Source organism: Marmota marmota, unplaced genomic scaffold (assembly GCF_001458135.2).
Source record: "Marmota marmota marmota unplaced genomic scaffold, marMar, whole genome shotgun sequence".
In the NCBI taxonomy this organism is placed as follows: domain Eukaryota; kingdom Metazoa; phylum Chordata; class Mammalia; order Rodentia; family Sciuridae; genus Marmota; species Marmota marmota.
The window spans coordinates 12065703-12075307 of record NW_025999941.1 but is presented as its reverse complement, the minus strand read 5'-3'; positions in this window follow the sequence as shown (position 1 = coordinate 12075307).

Sequence of the window (9605 nt, the reverse complement as noted above, 5' to 3'; positions counted from 1 at the left end):
AGGTGATGCCAGCAAGCCATTGAGATGATATGATTATGTTAAGATCTGCATTCAAATGGATATTAGACCCCTGCTGTCTGCCTCGGCCTGCTACTTTGGAGCTCTAGCGGGACTCCCGGAGAGTTCCCATTGGTTGGGGAAGTGCGGTAGGAGGGATTTTGGAAGAGGGATTTCCTGTTGGTGTGTGGGTCCGGGAGAACGCCTCGTGTGTGGGTCAGCATTTTTCCCGGGAGCATACAGGGCATTGGCGGGAGTTTCAAAAATAAAATTTGTTCCTGTTTGAGTGGCTCGTGATTTTTGTGCCCAGCCAGACTGCGGCAGTCTCTCACTGGCCTCAATCTGATCACATGACTTTCTCTGAACAAATCCATGTGACTAGGAAATGTGGTAGGCTAACTAGCTCAGACTCTAAGCCAGGAATTGAAATACTACCACTACCTCATGGGCTGAAAGGGAAATGGGACAGAGCTATCAAGAGAAGGGAAAATACATAGGGAACAAAAATACTGCTGCAACAACCTCTTACCAGTAACTCTGGCAGTCATTACAAATTAGGGAACCCTGCTAATCTGTCAAGAGTTACAAGGTTACCAGCCCCACATCAGTATCATCTCTCCTGAAGGCTGGGGAGTTGTCCTCAGCACTATAGTAGAAACACACCAAAGTAGAATCGCATTTAAAATTATTCTGGTTAAATCAATAAATATGTACAGATAGTTTTATTGTTTTGACATTGTAATAACCATAATTTTAAAAAACTTCATATTAAAATATACATATGGAGAAGTGTTTGTATATTAAATATAAAGGGCATCAAATTTTCATATACTAACTATACCCAGATGTGTTAAATAATGAGTATTTATAGCTAAAGAAAAACTGAAGAGTTTTTCCCATATACATGTCAAAATATTATCAAAGACATTATTTAGCATCATCCATGAGAAATATGTTGTTAAATTTAAAAAAGAAGCTTTATTTGTTTGAAATGTTTTTACCAGTTAGATTAATTAATCTGTAAAAGCAAGACTGTCATGATTAGCACATAAAACAATAACCCTTATGATTTCAAAGAGGATCCTATGGAAGTCAGAGCTGTGATGTCAAAAGGATTCAGTAGCTCATTGAAAAGCTCTGAAATGCTTTCTTTGTGGACATAAAGAGAAATAAAAAGGGAACTCATACAGAGATAAAGACACAAAGAAGTACTACATCGCAGTACACTGAGTGTTATTGTTTATATTAAAATAAACCAGCCTGCTCATGTTGCCTGAGCTGGGTATGGAGACCTCATGAGCTATGGCAGCTACCCACAAGGACCCCACCAGAGAATCTAACAATTGCTAGGAAGGCTAACTCTCTGCATGGGCTTTCTTTAAAGGGTACATAGAAAACATTGGGGCCAGCAGCTAATCATAGGGTTGTGGGAAATGCCAGCTTTTTCTTAGAACCTTTTCAGAAAACACCAGGCAAGTTTTGAACAATCTACTAAATGCGTAGTGTTATAAATCAATGGGCAATCACAATAATATGCCTGTAATCACACAGAGAGAGTGTTTAACAACGGGTTAAATTTCCTTCACTGTGGATAGGACTTCTTCCTCTGAAATTCCCATCTATTAGATCAGCAGTGACATTATTCCTTGATTGTACATATTGAATAAATAAATGCATGCATGCATGAATGAAGAGAATCAACTCCTGATTGGATTTGGGAAGTTTTCACACAGGGCTGTTGCTTTAGGCTCTGAACCAAACTTGCGTGTGAAGAGTCCGAGTTTGCTCCTTCTTACAAAATAGTGATGTGTGGTCTGTGAGCTAGTTTTAGGCCATGTTACCATGCTGTTTTCTAATATGGTTATAATACCTATATCAGAGTCATCCCCGCCTATACAGTTCCTTTTAAAAAAGTTAGAAAAGGTGTCCCTTAAGGACTCCATGACCTGAGACTTGGTCAAAAGATGGAGCCTTTGTACCAAGATAAAAGGTTTCCCATTCTGTGGAAGACTTGGGGAGGGGAAGAGAAATGGGGCTGGATTTTCACCCCCACTAGGTTACCTTTGTGGAAAGCATAAGTGTTAAAACCTTGGTTCATCCTGTAAGAATACAAAATAATTATAAGAAGAGAGAAAAAAATATATATTTCTTTATTTTTTATTTTGCAGAGTCATTTCCCTCAGATCAGTTTCTATTAATAAAAGTTATGATCAATGATTGTAAAACTCATTTAACAGAATGTATTTAATTGTTAAAAATTCAGATTTCCTTTATATTGTTTTTCAATGTATTCCCTCTTGTTAATATGATTTTTTCTGAAGGCTAGATAAAAAATATCATTTGAAGGGTCCTTACACATCCAATTATTATATGTGGTCATGAAGACTTTCTATTCCAATCTTACTGGAATTCTTTCAAATTAAAATGTCATTGCTACTCTGAAGGTTATTATTACTTTTTTAACTTCTTTTACATCAATGAAGGTTGATTTTTATTTCTTTTCCCCTATACCTTCCCAATGGCTATTGTGATCCACTGAAGTCTCCATTCTAATTCAAAGAAATGGGATACATTCAAAGCAAGGAAAATGGAGGAGTCGTGATGGAGAATTGTAATGGAATCTATTTTATCCTGAAGCAATAGCAAAATGAATTCAATTTGCACAAAAGGACTCTGATTTGCAGCCAAAGGACTAAAAAGGTCTTTCTGTTTACTTTTCATTAGGAAAGTATACATGCCACATTCTTTTCTGACTAGCTCATAGCCATGAAATGAGCTTGCTTCTTCCAGCTGTTGGACTTTGCAAGCTGAGGCTTGTCCTGTGTGTTGAAATGGAAAGGCGTGGAACTGTGAGCCAGGAGACCCAGTTTTGAATTTCAGCTTTTTAATAGCTGTCCTTATTCTTGGCAAATAACTAAGTCTCTTCCTTAGTTGTAAGGTAGCGGGGTGGGAATGGCAGGTGTTAGATTAATAGGCGATTACACTAATAATAGAAGCTGCAATTTATTGACAGCCTACTACACACTTATTAAGTACTTGCAATTTCACTGTCTCACTCTGAGAAATCCAGTGAAGAAGATGATTGTACAGGAAAGTAGCTAAAAGTGTGGCTAGGTCAGATCATCTACCAGGGTTCCAGAGGTGTAGGTGTCAGAGCTAGGATTGGGTCAGAGGTCTCAATCTTGGATTGCTTATGGAATAATTAATGCTGACTGAAAAGCAATCAACAACACAAATGTTACACTAAACAGTTTTCTTTTTTTTCATACACCGAAGTGTGTTAACTTCAGAAGTATTCCACTGAGTGTTCCAAACCTGTTAGAAAGAAACACAACTGCTCTTTCAACAAACAAGCTAAGAATAGCTCTCTGTAGACTTGGGAATGTAAATTGTCACTGCCAAATCCACTGATGTGTCATATACCAAATATCCTCATTTTTCATAGTATAGCTTCAGATTTCATTTTACACAATTCATATTTTTCTTAAGAATTGGATACTTACAAAGAAAATGCCCCACACTGCTGTAAAGCCAATCCCAAAATAACAGAGTGGCTTCTGAAAGGGCTGAGAAATTGTCATTAAGAGGGTAAGCTTTAGGTACGTTTGTTTTTAATCTATCAGATGACTTCAAAGAAGCCTGAGTATATGGTGAGTACTTATTTTATTCATGCAATCATTCAATAGAATGTAGGGATTGCTTATTGTCATGGACACTGGAGATACAACAGCACCCAGGGTGGAAATGGTCTCTGTCCTCACAGAATACACATGGGGAGAGAAAATAAATAGGCAAAACAATACACAAAACATGTCCATATTGGAATAAGTTCTATGAAGCAACTATGATGATTTTTCTAGAGAATAACAGATGGAGGAGGAATTCCATTTTAGCTGGAGAGAAGGCTTTATTGAAAATTGAAAGGTGAAAAGAAGCCAGGAACCAGGCTTGCAGACACTGAGGCAGGTCAGTCTGGCAACTTTTGGAAACTGTGTGTGGCTGGTATAAAAGAAACTAGAACCAGGTGCGGAGGCGCACACCTGCAATCCCAGTGGCTCAGGAGGCTGAGGCAGGAGGATCATAAATTCAGAGTCAGCCTCAGCAACTTAGCAAGGCACTAAGCGACTTAGTGAGATCCTGTTGCTAGATAAAATATAAAAAAGGGCTGGGGATGTGGCTCAGTGGTTCAATCCCTGGTAAGGAAAAAAAAGAAAGAAGCTAGGAGTCAAACTCCATAGCTAACATCACACCTAATAGTGAAAGACTAAACGGTTTTCCCTTAAGATCAGGAGCTAGAGAAGGATGCCCACTCTCACCACTCTGATTCAACATAGGTTCTTAGACAAGAAAAACAATGATTGAAAAGAAAGAATTAAAATAATCTGTTTGCAGATAATATGCTCTTGTGTGTCAAAAATCCTAAGAAATTAATAACAAAATCTGAGAGCTAATAAATGAGAACAGGATAGTTGCAGGATATAAGATCAATATACAAAAGTCAATTGTATTTCTAAACACTTGCAAAGCACAATCTGGAAATGAAATTAAGAAAACATTCATCTACAACAGCATCAATAAGAAATAAAATATCTACAAATAATTTTTACAAAGTGCAAAACTCACTCGTTGAAAATCATAAAAAAAAAAATTAAAGACATCCCGCTTTGGAGGACTTAATATAGTTAAGATAGCAATACTTCCCAATTAGTTCCTGGGGCTGGGGTTGTAACTCAGTGGTAGAGCACTTGCCTAGAACATATGAGGGACTGGGTTCAATCCTCAGCACCACATTAAAAATAAATAAATAAAATAAAGATATTGTATTCATCTACAAGTAAAAAAATATTTTTAAAAAATCTTAGTTCCTTTTTTTAGGCAGAAATTCACAAACCAATCTTATAATTCATTTGAATTCATATAAAAGGTCGAAATGATCTTGAAAGACAAAAAAAGTCAGGAGGACTCACACTACTGATTTCAAAACTTGTTGTAATGTCATAATAATTAAGACAGTGCAATACTGACATAAGCATAGACTTACAGATTAGTGGAATAGGTTTAAGAGTCCAGAAATAAACCAGCATATCCATGATCATCTGATTTTTCACCAAAGGTACCAAGACCATTGAGTGGAAGAAGAATAAATACTGCAAACCTTTCAACAACTGGTGCTGGGACCACTGGATATCCACAGGCAAAAGAATGAATTTGGACATCTTCCTTCTACTGATTACAAAACCAAATTCAAAATGGATCAAAGGCCTAACTGTGGAGCTAAAATTATAAAATGGAAAAGCACAGTTTAGGGAGGGGGGTGTAGTTCACGGGTTGAAGTAGATTGTGTGGCTACCATGTTTGAGGCCCAGGTTTTAATTCCCAGCACCACCATAAATTATATGTGTGTGTGTGAGTGTATGTGTGTGTGTGTATGTGTGTGTGTAAACAAAAAAAAAACTTAAAAGTTTAGGCCAACATAATTTTTGATCAGGCAGTGGTTTTCTTCAATGTGACAACAAAAGCATAGAAAGAAAAAATAATTGACCTTCATCAAAATCATAAACTTTGTTCCTCAAAGAATACTATCAAAAAAGGAAAAAAGACAATCCACAGTATGGGAACAATTTTGCAAATCATTTATCTGGTAAGGAACTTGTATCAAGAGGTATAAGGAGTTCTTAAGAATTCAGTAATTTAAAAAAAAACTAATTTTTCAAATAGGCCAGTGATTTGAAACAACATTTCTCCCAAGAAGATATATAAAAGACCAATAATGTATGAGAGGATTTCAACATTATTAGCCATAAGAAAAATATAAAGCTGGGCATAGTAGCACATGCCTGTAATCCCAGCGGCTTGAGAGGCTGAGGCAGGAGGATTACAAGTTCAAAGTCAGCCTCAGCAAAATAGCTAGGCCCTAAGCAACTTAGTGGGCCCTGTCTCAAAATAAAAAGGGTTGGGGATGTAGCTCAGTGGTTAAGCACCTCTGGTTTAAATTTCTATGAGAGAGAGAGAAATGCAAATCAAAACCACAATTATTGTGGTGTGAACTGATAAATATAATTAATAAGAATGTAAGTTATAGGATATAAATTAGTAAAAAATATAGATTGTAGATATAAGATTTTGATCAGTGAAATAAGATGATTATAAAGCAAGAACTGTCATAGACAGGCCTAAGACTCCATTTTGTTGCCTTTATTAAAAAAAAAACTGTTATAAGAGCTGTTTCTGAGAAACTGAAATGAAAGATGTTTTCTTAAAATATATTGTCTTCTGTACTTTGTACCCCACAAAATGTACCTAACCCAGGATATGGTGGTCTTGGTGACCCAAGACTTTGAAGTAGATTCTCACCCCCATAAACCACCTGCTCGAGCTCAGAATATGGTTGTCTAACACCTGCTCAAACCCAAGATGCGATTGTGAGTTCCTGTGCTAATTGCTGTCTTAGCTTCTGTGACTGGTTTGCTTGCATGATGCTAAGAAAAGCCCCTGAGTTGTGGTTTTCATCTTTAAGTTCCCAGGATACAGGCCAGGAAATTGCTGTTCTCTCACAGAGGTGGGTGACAGTCCCTGGCCAGTTAAATAAAGCTCTCATTGATTTGAATTTGGACTTAGAGTGTTTTCTGAAGCGGCTCCCCATAACACAATGAGATAATACTTCACACACTAAGATGACTATAATAAAAAAGACAAGTAATAATAAGGGCTGTCACCAATGCAGGATGTGGAAAAACTGCAATCTTCATATACAGCTGGTGAGAATGCAAACTGGTACAGCTGCTTTAGGAAACAGTCCGGCAGCCAGGCATGGTGGTGCAGGCCTGTATCCCTGTGGCTCCAGAGGCTAAAGCAGGAGGATCATGAGTTCAAAGCCAGCATCAGCAACTTAGTGAGGCTCTAAGCAACTCAGCAAGCCCTTGTCTCTAAAAAAATACAAAATAGGGTCAGGGATGTGGCTCGTGGTTGAGTGCCCCTGAGTTCAATTCCTGGTACACTCCCCCCACAAAAAAAGAAAGAAAACAGTCCAGCAGTTCCTCTAAAACTCAAATGGAGAGTTACCACATGATCCAGCAATTTCACCCCTAGGTACCTACCTACACAAGAGAAATGAAAATGTATATCCACACACAATGTTGAACATAAATGCTGACAACAGTACTATTTATAATAGCTAAAAAGAGGAGAAAATAACGTGAACATCCATCAACTGGTGGTAGGGTACATGTTCTATGTCCACACAAATAGAGTTTTATTCAGTAATAAAAACAACAAAACTAATGCGTGCTACAATATGACAGATCTTGAAAACATTACTGGAAATAAAGGAAGTTAGTCACAAAAAGTTATGTAAGATTCTATTTACATAAAAGGTCCAGACTAGGCAAATATATACAGATAGGAAGTCTATTGGTGGTTGTTGCATGGAGCCAGGAATTTTGGGGGGAAATTGACCCCAAAGCCACTCCCCCAATGCCACCTCCTCCAGCCACACCCCATCTGCCTCCAGCCACCACTCAGTTAATCCCATCAGGGATCAATTCACTGATTAGATTAAGGCTATTGCCCAGTTATTTCTCCTGCAAAATCTTGCTTGTCTCACATGTGAGCTTTAGGGGAACACCACAACTGAAGAGAAGGATGAATGGCTGGAAGTTTTAAATTTTCATTCTGACTTGTGCATAAAGGATAACTTAGAAGAGGGTAAAAGTGGAATCAGGAAAAGCAATACAAGTCAGGTAGAAGTGGATGGGCATTTGAATTAACAGATATTACAAGAGAAATGCTTGGGAATCAGAACATTCGTGTATATTTATTTGATGTAGTTATATTTCATAAATATATATTAATAGTTAATTAAAAGCAAATATTTGTTGAAACACATGTTCACATGTTTTGGTTTAAAAATGCAATTTATTTTTCTTTTTTTTTCTTTTCTTTTTTTTTTTTATTTTGAGAGAGTTTTGCTACATTACTGAGGCTGGCCTTGAATTTGCAGTCCTCCTGCCTCAGCCACCTGAGTAACTGGGATGACAAGTGTGAGCCAAAATGAACCCAGCAAAAAATACGATTTCTGATATATAACTAATAATCTGTTATGTAATAGATAATTTTCTGAGAGTTTTGATTAATTTAACTCTATTCTTTTAATATAGGCAATTCTCTAAGGAATATTACTTAAATTTTATCCAGTTTTCAACATTTGAAATTCACACAAGATTAAAAGAAAATTGTTAAACTGAGTCTTAATTTGGTAACTCAAATGGTACATATCATGGATGCTCACGGAATTTCAAGACCTGAAGGGATCCTAAAAGTCACTTATATAGTTCACTCAATGACCATTTTTTTCCTATAACATCCTTGACAAGCAGTTGGCCATATTTAGATATCTAATCGATGCTGGATGTTCATTAACAAGATAATATGGGAATTTTGACCTCTCTGAAGCCTGGGTTTGGTCATTAACATTTTTACTGGATATTTTAAAAGAACCATTTTAAAGCTGTTCCTTTTTAAAAAAAAAAATACCTATCAGAAAATACTATAAAGAAATTAATAGAGTAACAGTGGTCCACTTTATACTTTAAATATAGCCCTTGCTGCTCTGCCATTGCAACTTATTTTTAAAATGTACATGTTTCTTTCTCTTCCTCTCTCCCTGATCTCTCCCCCTCCCTAATCTCAGGGGAAACAGGATTACCTTTCTTCCCCATCCCAGACAAGAGTTATCTGCCCTTGAGCATGCACCCACCATAGGAATGAAGTAATCCAGACTTTGGGGATGACTCCAGAAGATCTCAGAGAGGAGTGGCCCCCAAGTTAACAAGTGAATTACAACTCCAACAGAGAACACCTGGAATGTAGCCTTAGAATCCCTCTATAAAAGCCCCCCTGTTCCTGCTGATGGAGAGAATCACAGCCTTGGGACAGGAGTCCCCTGTGTTTCTCTTCTAGCAAAGCAATAAACCTTCTTTTTACTTTTTCTCAAAACCATGTCCTTGTTATTGGATTGGCATCAGGGACAAGGACCGAGTTTTAGATAACAATAGTTAAGCAATTATAGTTATTTTTACAATTTTTTTTTTTTTTTGTCAAATACGTTTCTTTCGGGGAGGGCTGAGGAGTACCAGGGATTGAACTCAGAGGCACTCAATCACGGAGCCACATCCCCAGCCTTATTTTGTATTTTATTTAGAGAAAGGGTTTCACTGAGTTGCTCAGGGCCTCACCAAGTTGCTGAGGCTGGCTTTGAACTCATGATCCTCCTGCCTCAGCCTCTCCATCTGCAGGAATTACAGGTGTGCGCCACTGCAACCGTCCAGATATTTTTCTTAATTGAGTTTACCTTCACATGTAAAGAAAGTAAATTGTCTAAATGAAGTCAGGAATCAGAGTTCCTTCTCTATTAAATAACCTGATCACCAAAGAGGAAAACAAACCATGTTTAGTAACAGAAATAAACAAATATGGCTGGAAGAACAACCCATATCTCAATAATAACCCTAAATGTTAATGGCTTAAACTCACCAATTAAGAGACACAGGCTAGTAGAATGGATCACAAAACAAGACCCAACAATATGCTGCCTACAGGAGACGCATTTG